Source organism: Piliocolobus tephrosceles, chromosome 6 (genome assembly GCF_002776525.5).
Source record: "Piliocolobus tephrosceles isolate RC106 chromosome 6, ASM277652v3, whole genome shotgun sequence".
NCBI lineage: Eukaryota > Metazoa > Chordata > Mammalia > Primates > Cercopithecidae > Piliocolobus > Piliocolobus tephrosceles.
The window spans coordinates 51,661,861-51,679,593 of record NC_045439.1 but is presented as its reverse complement, the minus strand read 5'-3'; the positions used below and the strand labels follow the sequence as shown (position 1 = coordinate 51,679,593).

Here is a 17,733-nt window from a genome sequence, read left to right as displayed (position 1 = left end):
CCCATGAATGACATCTGGGCCACTGTGTTTTAGGACAATGTTCATTAGGTCAGAGCTGTGGACGGGGAGGAATGTTTTTCATTACAAGGCTTGGTGCAGCTTTGCGAGAAAAGGAATCTAGGGAAGGCTTCCAACACCCAAATTACGCTGCAGGCACAGGACCAATGGTGGCACCTTCTCTTCTCCACTCCCTCCTGCCTGACCCTCCCCTGTCAGCACTGTCTCAATTTACTTATAATCAAGACCAAGCAGAAGTTCTCCCCTAGCACCTCCCTCCACGTCATTACACAAGCACCTTCCAGAAAGAACACAAGGGCCAGCTCTGAGAATTCCAGGGTAATCCGCTTCATGACCTGCCTCGTGACCCGCAGTGGAAGGAATCTGGGCCTTGTGCCAACAGGCTGATGCCACGAAGGTTAACTAGTTTTAAAAACAGGGTGGAGAATCCCATCAATAAATAAGAGGAAGTAAGATTTGGGACTTCTTCTGCAGCCTGATCAAATAGGGAGTTTTATCAGGGGAAATTCTGCACCCATATGGGGGCTCATCCTGGGTCCTCAGTACTCACACTGCCGTCTCCTCCTACTCTCTCCTGCCATGTGCCTGTCTCCTGGGAACAGTCAGCCCAGTCTTGTCCAACAAGCTCACACCTCCATGGTCTATTCTGGATAAATGCAATCAGTGAGGCATGTTTCTCTCTGAAATGGGACCTGAGGCTTGAGGTCCTTAGGTTTGGCCTGAAAGGAGACGGGGGAGGTGGGAGAGCCCCAGACCCAGGGAGTCTCTCCCTGCCTGCTGCAGGCCCTTGGCTGGGCACATTATGCAGGCTGACTTGATGTGTATCCTCCCTGTGATCCTATAAAGTACAAATGACTATATTCCAGATGAAGAAACATGGTCTCAGAGAAGTTAAGTTTATTTATTTTCCTCCTTGCTGTTCTTGAAAGATCTGAGGTATTTAACAAAAATGCTTAAAGGAAAACATTCAAAAGGAAAACATTACAAGCTTGATAGGAGAGGAAAGATGAAGGCAATGCTTGGAAGGAGCGATAAGCCACCCAGAAATGTACACCATGCTGGGCTGGTTGAGTGGTCAGAGGTGGCCACACATTTGGCTCGGAGTTTCCTAGAAGCCAAAACAGAAGGAACACAATTTATGTTTAGAAAAGTGAAGCAACTGATCCAGGTAGTAGAGTAGCCAGGATTTGAACCCAGGTTTATCCGATGCCAGAACTCATTCATTCCCTCATTTGTAAGGTGGGACTTGTGTTGTGGTCTTCAATGGAGGCTAAGGTCCAAGTCACAAGAAGTCCAAGGCACAAGAAGCTCAACTGCAAGTCCTGCCACACAGTGACGACAGCCACCAATGTGCTGTCAAGATTTGGATCAAACACTCCATGCCAGGCTCATCAAGCAGCTAGATGGGGCCTGCCTGCCACACATTCCCCTCCCAGTTGTCCCTCCCTAGCCCGTATGGATCCTCCTAGCACCCAGGCCATGTGTGTGGTGAGGGGCTGACATCTTATCAGGGGAGAGGGGATGATTTCCCTTCTTGGATGCCACATGTAAAGACTGGGGAACCATATGAAGGGAAACTAGTTGGCTGGAGGTTTGCTGAGCTGTAGAACCCACAGGCTCACCCTATGCTGTCACCAAAATTCAGCATGATGAGAGAGCTCTTGGACAGGTCAACCTGGGCCCCTGGAGGGCGAGGGAACATGGATGTAAAGACTGGTACCCACACAGGCCTATAGAGTTCTGAAGGCAGAGGCCCACTGGAGTTGTTGGTACCAGTCAGACTTGATGGGATTGTGGGGCAGTGTCTCTGGGAAGAGGAGAGGGCAGCTCCAACCCTATCACGTTCTCCACAGCCCTTGGAGGGCAGGAAAAGTATCTCAGAAGGTCGTTGTCTTCTTGGCTCATTCTTAGAAGAGTTACCTGGGCAGGTAAAAACAAAAACCAGAACCCCAAAATCCTTTAAGGTAGAGACTTTGAACAAATTGTTGAAATCTATTAAGTCCTCAGTTTGTTCATCTATGAAATGGGCATAGGACCCTCTCCTCCACCCTGTTAAATTTTGTGAGGCTTCAGTGAAACTGGTATAGTATGTGTCTCATGGGCCTGACTCACATAGGTCCCTCGAAACATGGTTGTGGAATCTGGTTTCATGTTTCATGTAATCTTTCTTTGTTTTCTTCTTCTTCTTCTTCTTCTTTTTTTTTTTTTTTGAGTCTGTTCTGTCCTGAGGAATCCCCAGGATATACCATTCTTGTGAATTGTAGTCCTGTCTTCTTACTTGTATTGCATTAAAATCTGGATAATTTTAAAAACAGATTCCAGAGCCCACTCAAGTTGCTTCTGTCTCCATCTGCCAGAGGGGAACACTAGAATCAGAAGGTTAAACGTTCCCCAGGTGATTCTGTAGTGAAGCATGAGTACTTCTGCCTCTGGCTACGCTTGGAAATCCTGAGTGGAGTGTAGGTGTTATCTACCCCTTGTTCAGATAGCACTCCTCTGCTTCTATAAAATGTGTGAAATTCCCATAACGCTCTCACCTTGGCCTGAAAAGCAAAGTTATTTCAAAAGAGTGCAGAGAACCATCGTTAACTGCGAATATTCCAGCTCTGGATGGCTTATTGGGTCAGCTCATCAACTTTAGATGTCCCTGAAGGAGCAGGGCTTCTAGATAGATGCCCTTTGATGAACGAGTAGGTAAGAATGATTTCAAGCCATAGAATCTTGCTTGGGCAGCCAGTGAGAGATGGTACCTTGAAGAAGGAAGAAAGGGGAATAGAAAAGGAAGCCAATCTCTCTCGTTTAGTTAGCCTTTGTATCATCAATATTTTCTTCACTTTTTATTTAGAAATAATTTTGTTCTGTAAAGTAAATAGATTTAAAAAATTCTGGCATATAAAAAAGTTTTAAAAATAGTACAAGGACTTCCTTATGTATGTTGCTCAGCTTCTTCAAATATTAACCTCTCAGAAACCAATTCTGTGATCAAAGCCAGAAAACTAACATTGATAGGAAAGAACTTTACAATGAGAATTACAAACTATTGCTCAAAGAAATCAGAGGTGATTCAAACAAATGGAAAAACATCCCATGCTCATGGATAGGAAGAGTCCAGTATCATTAAAGTGGCCATACTTCCCAAAGCAATTTACCAGTTCAATGCTATTCCTATCAAACTACTAACGACATTCTTCACAGAACTGGAAAGAAAACTATTTTAAAATTCATATGGAACCAAAAAACTCGAATAGCCAAGGCAATCCTAAGTAAAAAAAACAAAAACAAAAAACAAAAACAAAGCTGGAGACATCACATTACTCAACTTCAAACGATACTACAGGGCTACAGTAACTGAAACAGCATGATACTGGTACCAAAACAGTTACATAGACCGATGGAACAGAACAGAGAACCCAGAAATAATGCCACACATCTATGACCATCTGATCTTTGACAAAACTGACAAAAACAAGCAATGGGGAAAAGGCTGTCTATTCAATAAATGGTGGAAGGATAGCCAGCTAGCCATATGTGGAAGATCAAAACTGGATCCCTTCCTTATACCATATACAAAAATCTACTCAAGATGAGTTAAAGACTTAAATGTAAAACCGCAAACTATAAAAATTCTGGAAGTCAACCTAAGCAATACCATCCTAGATATAGGAATGGACAAAGATTTTGTGACGACATCAAAAGCAAAAATTGACAAATGGGATGTAATTAAACTTAATAGCTTCTGCACAGCAAAGGAAACTATCAACAGAGTAAACAGCCTACAGAATGGGAGAAAATGTTTGCAAACTACCTATCTTACAAAAGTCTAATATCCAGAAACTATAAGGAACTTAAAAACAAATTTACAAGAGAAAAACAACCCCATTAAAAACTGGGCAAAGGACAGGAACAGATACTTTTCAAAAGAAGACACATATGCTGTCAACAAGCATATGAGAAAAGCTCAATATCACTGATCATTAGAAAAATGCAAATCACAAAGAGATACCATCTCACACCAATCAGAATGGCTATTATCAAAAAGTCAAAAAATAACATGCTGGCAAAGTTGCAGAGAAAAAGGAACACTTAGACATGTGGTAGGAGTGTAAACTAGTTCAACCATTGTGGAAAGCAGTATGATGATTCCTCAAAGAGCTAAAAACAGAACTACCATTTGACCCAGCAATCCCATTACTAGGTATATACCCAGGGAAATATAAATCCTTCCACCATAAAGACATGTGCATGCATATGTTCACTGCAGCACTATTCACAATAGCAAAGATATGGAATCAACATAAATGCCCATCAATGACAGATTGGGTAAATATGGTACATATACACCATGTAATACTACACAGCCAGAAAAAATGAGGTCATGTGTTTTGCAGGAACATGGATGGAGCTGGAGGCCATTGTCCTTAGCAAACTAACACAGGAGCAGTAAGCCAGATACCATGTGTTCTCACTTCTAAGTGGGAGCTAAATGATGAGAACTCATGAACGCAAAGAAGGGAACAACAGACACTGGGCTCTACTTAAGGTTGGAGAGGAGCAGAAAAAAATAACTATTGGGTACTAGGCTTAGTACCAAGGTGATGAAATAATCTGTACAACAAATGCCTGTGACATGAGTTTACCTGTATGACAAACCTGCACATGTACCCCCAAACCTAAAATAAAAGTAAAAAACCCAGCTCAGTGATCACAACCAGAAAATTAACATTAATATGAAACAAATTACAGATTAATTCTGTGGAATTCAATTTGATTTCAAATTAAATCATTCAAATTTCTTAAGTTATTCCACAGATATCCTTTTTGCTGGTCCAGGATCCCATCCAGGATCCCATATTACATTTAGTTGCCGTATTTTTTCCCCAGCATCCTTTAACCTGGAACAGTCCCTCTGTGTTTTTTTTATGATTGATGCTTTTGAAGAGTATTAGCTGGCTGTTTTATAGGATGAATGCCAGTTTGGGTTTGTCTGATGTCTCCTCCTGATTCAATTCAGGTCATTCATTTTTGGCAGGAATATCACAAGAGATGATGATGTTCCCTGCTAAGGGCATTACAGGAGGTGGCACAAGACTAAACATTTGCATTTTTAGAAGAACACCTTAGAAGGGCATATACTTACTTTTACAATGAGTACACAGTTTTTAGCAATAATGAAGAACCTGCTCTATAAGCTCTCCTTCTCTGCCCTCCTGCACCACATCTTAACCTTATTGCTCAGCCTTTCCTTCCACATGCTTCCTTCGCTAAGCGTGTCTGCCTGGAATGTAAGGACTCCTCGTACAGGAGCGAAGTACTTTGGGAAAGATTTGTACAATTGCTCATGAAAAGAAGGCCAAAGAGTAATAAAAATGTAGTGATTGCCTCTAGTTAAGCACAATTTTTTTTTTGGAAAGAAAATTGGATGTAATAAAAGTTGAATGTGGTTGAAGAAACAAAGACATTTATGCATCTGTGTGTGTGCAAGATTTGCCAATAAGGGAAAAACTTAAAGTGCAGAAAATATAGTTGTTAGTACAAAATTAGCTCATGTTTCAAGTGGGTAGGAGTGAAATACTTCAAAATAGTACGGAAACAGAGGAGCTGAATGGAACTGTGAATGAAAAAGTAAGAGCCACGAGATTTTTGCCTGCCTGCACAGTTAGAGGTCACATAATTTTAGGATAAACTTTGCCAGAGTGACAGCATCCAGAATGTGCTTGTGTTGCATGGGTGGGTTGTTTGCCTCACTTGGGTCCTTTAGGAATAGATTAAAAGCTTTATCATACGAAAAGTATTAAGGGCATCAAAGATGAACTTCAATTTTGTCCATTTGATGATGTTGGCTGAGGTCAAGAAAAAAAATAACCAGAGAATAAGAGGGCTTTATTCTTAGAGTTTAATGCCAATGACCTTATTTTTGGAGAAAATCATATTGTACTCAATTTAAAACAGGAAAACAAAAAAGGACAAAATACACAGAAAAAAGAAAATACACAGAAAAACATTTCCTGGATCAAACACTTAAACATTTTGGCGTCCTTTAAGATCTCTTTTTATCCATATACCCACAGAGAGAGGTTTGCCATCTTGTAATGAGACTGCACATGCTGGTTTCTATCCTGCTCTCGTTTTAGTCCTTCTTTTTTTCTGCTTAAAAGTAACAACTGCTTATTGTAAAGAAAAAAAAAATCAAACATTTTAGATCATATGTTTCATCCAAACATATGATGCAGAATATGAAAATTTCCCCTTGTGATAAACATTTAAATAGTATGATGTATTTTATTTGATTTTCTGTATGCTGTCTTGGAGCTTAGTTTTTTCATGTAATATATCTTAGGCCTAATACCTTTCTAATGGATGTAGAGTGGGTCACTTGACCTTTTCGGCATTGGAAGTTTCTTTGGAATGTGGTGTTTCTTTGGAATGTGCATCGATCACCTGCCTCTTAAGAGTTTCTCTAATTTCTTATTCTATATTTTGGGGACATCTGTCTCCATTGGCTACCTCATCTCTGTTGACTCTGATGCCTGGAGAGGCCAGAGAACAAACGTAAATGATGAAAAGGGAGTGTGACACAGTAGGGAGGGACATGGACTCTGGTGGGCTGAGAAGCTGGCCTCCTCTGGAAGTATTAAAATCTAATTCCACCTCCTCCTCCTCCAGAACTCTGCTGGAACTCTCAGCAGTCTTCCTGTGTGCAACCCAGGTTCCACTCCTTGTTGTCTCCAGCCTGGGTTAAAGCGAGAATTTTTTTCTCTTTTTTTCTGGGATGGAATCTCACTCTGTCACCCAGGCTGGAGGGCAATGGCGTGATCTCAGCTCACTGCAACCTCCGTCTCCCTGGTTCAAGCGATTCTCCTGCCTCAGCCTCCTGAGTAGCTGGGACTATAGTCGCATGCTGCCACGCCTGGCTAATTTTTTGTATTTGTTTTTAGTAGAGGTGGGGTTTCACTGTGTTAGTCAGGATGGTCTCAATCTCCTGACCTCATGCTTCACCCGCCTAGGCCTCCCAAAGTGCTGGGATTGCAGGCATGAGCCACCATGCCTGGCCTAAAGTGATTATTTCTTAAATGCATTACCCATGGTAGCCCCAGTCCATCCATGACAGAGAGACTTTCCTGAAATACAGATTGGAAGCTGCTATTTTCTCTACCAAATTGTACCAGGGCTTTCCATTCTCTATGCTGGTGACTGGCTTCCAGTATGCAGACATACACATTAGGCAGTGTGCAAGAGGTGGACAGGAGAGAAATTTTGGAACTATGTATATTCCGATGTTAAAAAAGCTGGAGGTCGGGTGCAGTGACTCACACCTGCAGTCCCAGCACTTTGGGAGGCTGAGGCAGAAGGGTTGTTTGAGCTCAGGAGTTCCAGACCAGCCTGGGCAACATAGCTATACCTCATCTCCACTAAAGATAAATCAGCTGAGCATGGTGGCCTATGCCAGTATATCCAGCTACTTTGCAGGCTGAAGTGAGAGGACTGCTTGAGCCCAGAAGGTCAGACCTGCAGTGAGCTGTTGCACTCCAGCTTAGGTGACAGAGCACAGCCTGCAGAGGAGCCAAAGCTTCCCCAAAGTGCAAAAAAGGTGCCAGTGGAATTCATCCTAATGCCGCAATGGACATGAGCCCAGGGATGAGGTTTTAGTATCTAGTTTTAACTAAACTCTAGTAAAATGGACAAGGGGCTTAAAAATTGCTTCAAGGGCTGCAGAAGATACTAGTGTTGAAGTGCAAACAAACAAGAAGCTAAGTCTGGTTCAAGCGCTTGGTCAGCTGCTTTGTGAGGTGACAGCAGTGACAATCTATGGAGCCCTGCCAAGCAGTTGGCTAAACAAATTCAAAGTTATCAAGAAGACTGTTTGAAATGCAAATGTTAAATAGAAGTTTTGCTAGGTAAATGTACATTGTGCTTTGAGGATGTGCCTCTGCCAGTATGAGGCCATCACAATCAGCAAGGCATTTAAAGATTATAAGCTCTTCCTTTTAAGTTTATATGTATTTTTATCTTTCATAAGATAGTATGACACATTAATGTAGTGAATCAGATATATAATTTCTAAGTAAATAAACACAAATACCTATATTAGGGTTATGTGCTTAGAGCTTTTTTTTAAATGAATGGAGTGTGTGACCACAAGTTTGGAAAACAGTGGTCTACAGAGCCAGGTTCATGCTCCTTAGCACTGTATGTCAGGCCGGTAGTCACAGCGCCTAACCCTTTTAACCTCGCCTCCACTCTGTCTCTCTCCGTGGACAAAATCTACGGCTTATGTGTCCTGTTATGGCTTGACTGTATCCCCCAAAAAGTACGTGTTGGAAACTTAACTGCCAATGCAGCAGTGTTGGGTGGTGGGGCCTAATGAGATGTGATTCGGCCATGAAGGCTGGGTGAATAGGTAAATGCCATTGTCACAGGAGTGGATTCATTACTGTGGGAGTGGGTTTGTAATAAAACAAGGAGTTTGGCTCCTTTTCCTGATAACTTCTACCATGTTTTGAGCCAGAAAGGCCCCTGCCAGAAGGCAGCCCCTTGTTCTTGGCCTTTCCAGCCTCTAGCATTGTGAGAAATAAATACCTGTTCATTATAAATTACCCAGTCTGGGCTGGGCGCGGTGGCTCACACCTGTAATCCCAGCACTTTGGGAGGCTGAGGTGGGTGGATCAGGAGGTCAGGAGATCGAGATCATCCTGGTTAAGATGGTGAAACCCCATCTCTACTAAAAATACCAAAAAAAGTAGCCAGTTGTGGTGGCGTGCACCTGTAGTCCCAGCTACTCGGGAGGCTGAGGCATGAGAATGGCATGAACCCAGGAGGCGGAGCTTGCAGTGTGCTGAGATGACACTACTGCACTCGAGCCTGGGCGACAGAGCAAGACTCCGTCTCAAAAAAAAAAAATAATAATAATAAATAATAAATAATAAATAAATAAATAACCCAGTCTGTTGTAGTCTGTCGTAACAGCACAAAACAGACTAAAGCAAATTTGCACACTGGGTTCCTTGGCTTCAGTTGTTTTCTCTGCCTGTCAGAGCTCATTCTCCTTGCCCAGTCTCCTCCTTTTTGTAACCTTTCTCTCCTCTCCAAGGTGGGATCAAACACCACCTCCCCTGAGTCTGTCCTTATTCTCAGTCACTCTTTCATTCCTGTCTGCTCTTGCTCACATGGTTTCTCACACCTCTGTTCAGCTTCTACGCTTGGGCAGGTGTTGCTGGCTTGTGTGTGTGTGTGCGCGTGTGCATCTGTGGTGACCCTGTGCTAGGTGACTGGAAGCTCCCTGAGGAGGAGCCTGTGACTATTGCTCATTCTTCGTCACCCCCCCCTTCCCTTCTCTACTCCAACAAGACACTTATCCATTCAATGCATTTTTTACAGAATTGACTTTTTTTTTTAATGTTCTCATATTAATGACCTTTTATACTAGAGCACAGTCTACATTTCCTGTACAAAGAATGAGGATCATGAGTAATTGAGGAAATGATGAAATCCAGCCGTTCTGACACTGTTCCTTATCTAGGATCTCTCGCTTTCTCCCCAAAGCCTCTTATTAGGGAAGTTTTTACAGTGATTGAACATGGCGAAAGAGCAGAGGACAAATCTCAGAAGGACAATGAGATAAAAATGGAAGATTTTCCTTCTGGTTCTTTCGTTACAAAAGCCTTGTTTTAAAAACAAATTTCTCTACCTGCCAATAGCAGAAGTCACTTCCTTGGCTAGAGAAGCATTTTCTTTTCCTTTTTCAGTTCTCTAAAACTTATGTTGTATCCATTTTTAGGCAAACAAAAACTTTTTTTTAAACCTAGGTATAAATAAGTTATAAATGTTAAATGCAAAAGAAGGGAGCTTTTATAGTCAGTATTACCTATGTTGGTACTAACCTCGGAAAGGGCTACTGAAGGGAGCCATACATGGCAAGATGCTGCCAGTTCTGTGCCTTTCTTGTTTGCCCGCTGCATTACTTTGGAGAGCTGCCTCGAATGACCTTTATTGTTTACGGTTGAGCTGCACATGTAACAGTGAAGAGAAATCTAACATAGTTGACTCCATCTTGCTTCTAACCTCACAAGCTAACTGCCTTTTCTCATTTCTGCATGCAGACCAAGTTAACTATGGTAGAAATTTAGTTTATAGTTTAATTTAAAGCAAAGATGATAACAGTCCCTTCCCAAAACTAACCCCTGAGGAGATAAGGAGGGTATACACACAAATAACCATGTTATGTTAAAAATGTACAGGAGCCTTGTGACCTGACCAAGGACAAGATGTTTTGCATCCCTTTGGATTCCTGCTGATACTCAGATGTCTGTGGTCACCTTTCACTGCCCTCCTCAACCCCTAACCTCCTCCTTGTTTCCCTTTCCCCAATATAAAAACAAGCTTGAGATTCATGCCTTTATTTTTATTTTTATTTTTTCAAGACGGAGTCTTGCTCTGTTGACCAGGCTGGAGTGCAGTGGCACGATCTCGGCTCACTACAACCTCCACCTCCCAGGTTTAAGTGATCCTCCTGCCTCAGCCTCCTGAGTAGCTGGGATTATAGGCGCGAGCCACCATCCACAGCTAATTTTTGTATTTTTAGTAGAGACAGGGTTTCACCATGTTGGCCAGGCTGGTCTTGAACTCCTGACCTCATGATCCACCTGCTTTGGGCTCCCAAAGTGCTGGGATTAGAGGTGTGAGCCACTGTGCCTGGCCGAGATTCATGCCTTTAAAGACGGTTCTTTACAACACTAGTCTGCTATCTTCTTGGTTTACTGGCCATTGAAATAGTCGTTTTCCTTGCCCCCACAACTTGTCTCTTGACTTACTAGTTATTGTGCAGTGAGTGGTATGAGTTTTGGACTTGACGACACACATACAAACCAAACAAAAAAGTAATTTTCAATTATAAATCTCTTATAGTGTGTTTAAGCAAGTATAAGAACATGCATGTGTTGTAAGAATGACAAAAAGATAATATCTAGTTTTGGCTACGTGGTGGGGCAAAGCACCTTCTTGTCTCCTGTTGACAAGAGTTTGAACTGGTATAATTTTTCTGCAAGAAAATTTGGAAAAATTCTTTAAGCACTAAAAAGGTGCATATTTTTTGATATAATAATGCCATTTCTAGCCATGTATTCTGAAGATATAATTACAGTTTTGAACAGAGATTTAGCTATAAGGATGTTCATTGTAGCATTTTTTATAATAACAATGAAAATTGGAAATGACTTACATGTCCAATAATAGAATCTTGGTAAAATAAATTATAGTTTTTCCATACAACAGAATAATTAGCAGCCAGTACAAACTGAGTTGTAGCAGAATTTTTAATGATACAATATATTAAGTCAATTAAGCAGGCCATAAATAGTACATTCAACCTGATTGTAATTTGTTACAAAAAACAAGTGTGTGCAACTTTGATTTTCCAGCTTCCTCTAGCAACAAGAGGCTACACTTGCTTTTAGTATTCATATCCTGTGGCTCTATTCCCTATCTAGTTTGATTGCACGACATTCTTTCTTCTAGAAATTTCCCCTTCCCTGTATCTCATTACCTTAGCCTGGAGCTTCATTTCTTTGCAGGGCACCTCTTGTTCCCTTAATATCTCTCTTCATGAGGCTTTGCAGAAACATGGACAATGGGTTAATTCTCCAAATGCAGGTTAGACTGAGCTGTGATGTGTAATGCAACTTTGCTAAGTGCGTGGGTATAATATATGGAAATTGCAAACAAAAAAGAAAAACTTAAAATTGATTATGAGATACATTTGCTCCTAGAAAACTTAAGCTTGTGTCAGTTCACCCATTGTGTCCTGTGCTGGCGGGTTCTTTCCTTTTCATCCAGCCCGTGGCCATTTTGCAAGGGCTAACTTACTACCTCTTGCCAGAGTGTCCTTCAACTTATTTCTTCCCAGGAGTCCTTGCCACCAATCTCTCTGAGACCCTGAAGAGGGAAAAACAGCTTGCCTCAAAGGAAACATCATTTGTAGAAATTAATTCCACCCACATGAAGGATAGTTGCATTTACATTAATTGTGCAGAGTGATTTAACTTGGTGTGTGAAACCTCCCCATTTCAGAATGGGAGTTCAGAAAAGGCCATGAAAGTGATCTCTCCACACTTCTTACTCCCCCAGACAAAAGGACAACCTGACTCAAAAAGAAATATCAGCTATCATTCTGGAATGCAAAACTTCTTGTGATAATAAAGGAAAATGCTGTATCTTTCCCCTATACTTTTGCTTTTTACCAATAGTGTTAATAACAAGAAAAAAGAAATTCAATGTCAACTATAGAACTTATTCTACCTATATATGGGTATAGAAAACCCTTGAGGTGTGCCCTAACATATAAGCAATAATGACCTCTAGGTGAAGAGTTTATTAGTTATCTATTCCTGTGTAAGAAATTATCCTGGAATTTAGCAGCTTAACACAACAGTTTATTATGTCACAGTTTCTGTGGGGCAGGAATGTGAGTGTGGCTTAGTTGTCTTGGGGCCTCTCACAAGGCTGCAGTCAAGGTGGTGGCTGCGTCTTCACTCAAGGCTCAACTGGGGAAGGCTGTGCTTCTACACTTACTCAGTGGCTCAGGTACTGGCTGTTGGCTTTGGGCAAGAGATGTTAGTTCCTTGCCATGTGAGCCTCTCAATAAGGCTACTTCCAACATGGCAGCAGGTTCTGTGTGTGTATGTGAGAGAGAAAGCAGTGGGGAGAGAGAGAGGGAAAGGTCACAGGCTTTTTAGTAGTCTAATGTGTTGGGGGTCCACAACACCCATCCCTTAGCTTTGATGATTCAGTAGGAGGACTCACAGGGCTCAGCATATAGTCATACTCATGGCTGTTATTTATTACTGAGAAAAGATAAAGCAAAATCAGCAAAGGAAAAAGGTGGATGAGGTAAAGACCAGAGGGAACCAGGCACAAGTTTCCAAGTCCTCCGACAGTGCAGTCACACAGGACAGACTTCACTCCCCTAGCAGTGAGCTGAAACACGTATGAGATGTTTGTCACTAAACAACCTCATGGAAGCCCAATTCCCAGAGTTTTTTTTTTTTTTTTTCTTTTTCTTTTTTTCTCTTTTTTTTTTTTTTTGAGATGAAGTCTCGCTCTGTCACCCAGCCTGGAGTGCAGTGGCGCGATCTCGGCTCACTGCAAGCTCCGCCTCCCGGGTTTATGCCATTCTCCTGCCTCAGCCTCCCGAGTAGCTGGGACTACAGGCGCCCGCCACCTCGCCCGTCTAGTTTTTCGTATTTTTTAGTAGAGACGGGGTTTCACCGTGTTAGCCAGGATGGTCTCGATCTCCTGACCTCGTGATCCGCCTGCCTCGGCCTCCCAAAGTGCTGGGATTACAGGCTTGAGCCACGGCGCCCGGCCTCCCAGAGTTTTTATTGTGGGTTAGTCACATTGACACCTGATGTCTAGCACATACCCATATTCTAGATTTCCAGAAGGAAGGCTGATGTTCAACATAACTATTGTTGGCACAAACAGCTTAGGCAAAAAGTGAGTCCTTCTTATCAGGGTATGGGAGGAACCCTTTCTCAGGAAATGCAAAGGCCCGTCTTGTAAGTAGGACTATCTAAGGAGAACAGTCTCAGGCCTGCTATGTTAACTCTTTTCTGCATACCTAATCTTAGAAATGACACCCACTGCTTTTTCTGTATTGTGTTCAGTAGAAGTGAGTCACTAGGTCCAGCCCCAGGCAAGGGGAGGAGCTTATAGAAGGACATAAATTCTAGGAAAGAAGTGTCACTGGGGGCTGTCTTAGTGACTACCCACTACATGGGGTGATTTTACTTTGTCTCATTTGTATTTTCTGTCTTTCTCTCTAATGATATGTAGTACTTTTATAGTAAGAAAAAGCCATAAAAACATAATTATGTATACAGCTTTGGTGGAAGAAAATTGGGCTTCCTATTGGTACCGTCTACATGCATAGGTGTGGATTTTTATGGTGTAATAATTCTCGATGGTGTTAGAGATGGTGAAGTTACCTATGAGGAAACATTGGAATGTTTCTAGTTATAAGGATAAGTGCTGGATTAAAAAAAATTTTGGTGTTTTTAACAGCAGCAGCAGTGGTAGGGGAGCTAAAGTTGACAATAATTTGTGAAATGGCAGGATGTGGAGGCTAAGGGAAACCCAGCAGGCTCCAGGAAGCTTTAGACCAAGGCAAATATTGTGCCTTGAGATGTTTGTCAAGAAACCCTGCAGGTCATCGTTTAATGTATGTCAGTGTGGGGACAGCTGGGGGGACGGAATGAGGAGGTGTGTGGAAGGTGGAGGATGGAGCAGGGCACTTCTACCCTGAGCTGTGGGTGGGGGCACGTGGCAGGGTAGCAATTTCACTGCTCCACTGAAGGGAAAGATGAGATCTGGGAGAGAGAAGGAGAATGTACCTCTTCCCTCTCTGCTTTTCAGCTCAGGATTTCAGAGAGGAAGGGACTCTGGCCTGGGAGAGGAAGATGAACCTATCATAGAATGACTGAGAGCTGTTGCCTGCTGGTCTAGTGTCCATGGTAGCAAAGATGCCCACTAAACTTCAGAGGTAGGCAATGGCACAGGAACTCAGGAGTATCCCTGCTGTCAGGCATCAGAATCATGGACATTTTATGAGAGAGAGGCAGAGGGCAGGAGAGGAGAGGCGCAATGCATTCAGAAGGTCTCCTCTAGTATACACAACACCCCACACTTGCTTCATCTTTTCCCCCCACAGTCATTAAAACCTTCCAATGCACTATTATTATTTTATTATGTTTGTTTTTTGTCTTTTCTCTCCACCTTAAGTTTTACGAGGACAGGGATTTTGTCTGTTTTGTGTCTGTTGTATAAACAGGCACTCAATAAACATTGTAAAATGGAATTAAAAAACACACATGCTAGTACTTCATATTCATTGCCTTGCTCTGTTGCTTATTGGTATTTAGATAAAACTGCATGTGTTTGCCTTTTAACTTTGTGAATTCATCTATAGAGCTCTATGAACTTTAAAACAGATTTTTCAATATTATAAGTGAAAGAAGCTAGACACAAAAGGCCACATATTGTATGATTCCATTTATATGAGATGTCCAGAATACACCAATTCATAGAGATGGAAAGTGGATGAGTGGTTGCCAGGGGCTGCAGGGCAGAGGGAGTAGAGAGTGACTGCTAATGGGTATGGGTTTCTTTTCTGGGATAATAAAAATGTTCTAGAATTAGACAGTGATAATGGTTGTGCAGCAGGACGAGCCACAGACCAAACTCCTCAGACACCAAGTTAAAGAAGTAAGTTTATTCGGCCAGGGGCATTGGCAAGACTCCTGTCTCAAGAGCCGAGCTCCCTGAGTGAGCAATTCCTGTCCCTTTTAAGGGCTCACACCTCTAAGGGGGTGTGCGTGAGAGGGTCATGATCGGTTGAGCAAGCAGGGGGTACGTCACTGGGGGCTGCATGCACCAGTAATTAGATTGGAACAAAACAGCATAGGGATTTTCACAGTGCTGTTCTATACAATGTCTGTAATCTATAGATAACATAACCGATTAGGTCAGGGGTCGATCTTTAACTACCAGGCCCAGGGTGTGGCGCCGGGCTGTCTGCTTGTGGATTTCATTTCTGCCTTTTAGTTTTTACTTTTTCTTTCTTTGAAACCAGAAATTGGGCATAAGACAATATGAGGGGTGGTCTCCTCCCTTAGTTGCACCACTCTGTAACCATACTAAAGCCCACTGTAGGAGAGAAAAGTAATATACTTTCTTCATCTATTGCACGGTTCATGACTGACACTCCTATAACAAAAGACAGATTAACAAGAGAAAAAGGTAATACATTTATATAGTCCATTCTCATGCTGCTAATAAAGCTGTACCTAGTGACTCACTTCTAATGAACACAATACGGAAAAAACAGTGGGTGTCATTTCTAAGATTAGGTGTGCAGAAAAGAGTTAACATAGCAGGCCTGAGACTGTTCTCCTTAGATAGTCCTGCTTATAAGACTAGCCTTTGCATTTCATGAGAAAGGGTTCCTCCCATACCCTGCTAAAAATAATAAATATACCCAAGACTAGGTAATTTATAAAGAAAAAGAGGTTTAATGGACTCACAGTTCCACATGGCTGTGGAGGCCTCACAATCATGGCAGAAGGTGAAGGAGGAGCACAGTCATGTCTTACATGGCAGCAGGCAAGAGAGCTTGTGGGGGGGATCTGCTCTTTATGAAACCATCGGATCTCATGAGACTTATTTACTATCATGAGAACAGCATGGGAAAAACCCACTCCATGATTCAGTTACTTCCCACTGGGTCCTTCCCATGACACGTGGAGATTGTGGAAGCTACAATTCAAGATGAGATTTGGGTGGGAAAACAGCCAAACCGTATCAGCATTTATTCAACCAAAGTTTTATAGCACATGAAAGACTTCAGAAATGAAGAACCCAAGACTCAGGGAAAAGTGTCTGTTTTAGGTTTGATGAAGAATGGATAGTCATGTAGAAGTATAATTGGTCAAAAAGAAGGTGTGGCCTAATGGTAATAAACTGAGGGGAACATAGCAAGGCCTGTTTGTTCAGATTCTTAATGGCATCTCTGCATCTTCATTCTTTTCCTCTGGGCATAGGGCAGGACACCCTTTACATGAGGGTCTTATGACCTATTTTCAGGGAAAGCAGGACAAAGAATTCTCTTATGGCCAGCTGTCACACAGAGGAGAAGGTCTGAAAATGGCCTTCTTGTTTCTGTGGTTTTCCCAATTTCCGAGGCATCATATTTTGCAGTAATATGTCCTGAATCCTGATGCCACTGAATTGTGTACTTTAAAAGGATGAATTTTGTGGTATGTGAATTATATCTCAATAAGATTGTTACTAATGACCCACAGATTTGTCATTAATTTCCCATGAAGTAAAGGTGGTTGTTTCTTTCCACAGATAAAATCTAATAATATCTTTCTGCAGCTATATCAGGTGGCTTGTTGGCCACCTGATTTTTGACTCCTTACCATCCGGTGACATTAGGCAAGTTACTGACTTGACTCCTGGGTCCTTATTGCTCTCCTTTGAACAATTAGCACACTAATACCTACAACTAAGGGCCATGTGGGAGGTCAAACGCATTGGCCCGTGTGCAAAGCCTACCACTGAGCTTAACAGATGAACACAGAGCTCAGTCCCAATCCTGTCCTCCTCCTACCTTAGAAGACCTGTAAATCACCTGGGCCAGTGGCAATGCAAGTTATTAGAATCTGATCACTCAGGTTGGATCCATTTCCTGGCATCGGAAATAACGCATCACCTCTTGAAGCCTGTTTTTCTGCAGCAGTTCAGTATGCTTATGTTCACTAGTTGTCACAGAAAGTCCTTGTCACTTGCTCTTCTCATAAAATCCAGAGCACAGGCTCTACAACTATTACTGAGTACAGACAGACTCCTCCACTACTTCCTGTTGGCCAGGTGGCTCTGCAGCCTCTCCCTCGCACACAGCAGTGCCCTGGCAGATGCTTCACAGTCAGTTCTCTGGGAGATATATATATATATTCCTGATTTATAGCATGTGCCAATTTTCATGGTGTAAATACTCCCACCATGGCTAATTTCAAGCTACCGATGTGATATTACTGAACACAGAGTTGGGAGGAGATGGGCACAGCCAGCTCTCTCTCAAGATGTGCAAATGTGCCCCAGCATACCGCTGACTTTGTGGGATAATTAAACCATCACTGCTTAGCAGAGCTTGTAGGCTGCTAC

General features: G+C 42.3%; 1 long non-coding RNA gene across 1 annotated transcript; it reads right to left on the bottom strand.

Annotated features, from left to right (window-relative positions):
* Nucleotides 1-907: 907 nt before the first annotated feature.
* LOC111554339 lies at nt 908-16,177 on the bottom strand. Its single transcript, XR_003309778.1, has 3 exons — nt 16,092-16,177; nt 11,881-11,969; nt 908-2,561 (listed from the first exon to the last, which is right to left on the bottom strand). It is a non-coding gene; the product is annotated as an uncharacterized LOC111554339 (long non-coding RNA).
* Nucleotides 16,178-17,733: the final 1,556 nt, after the last annotated feature.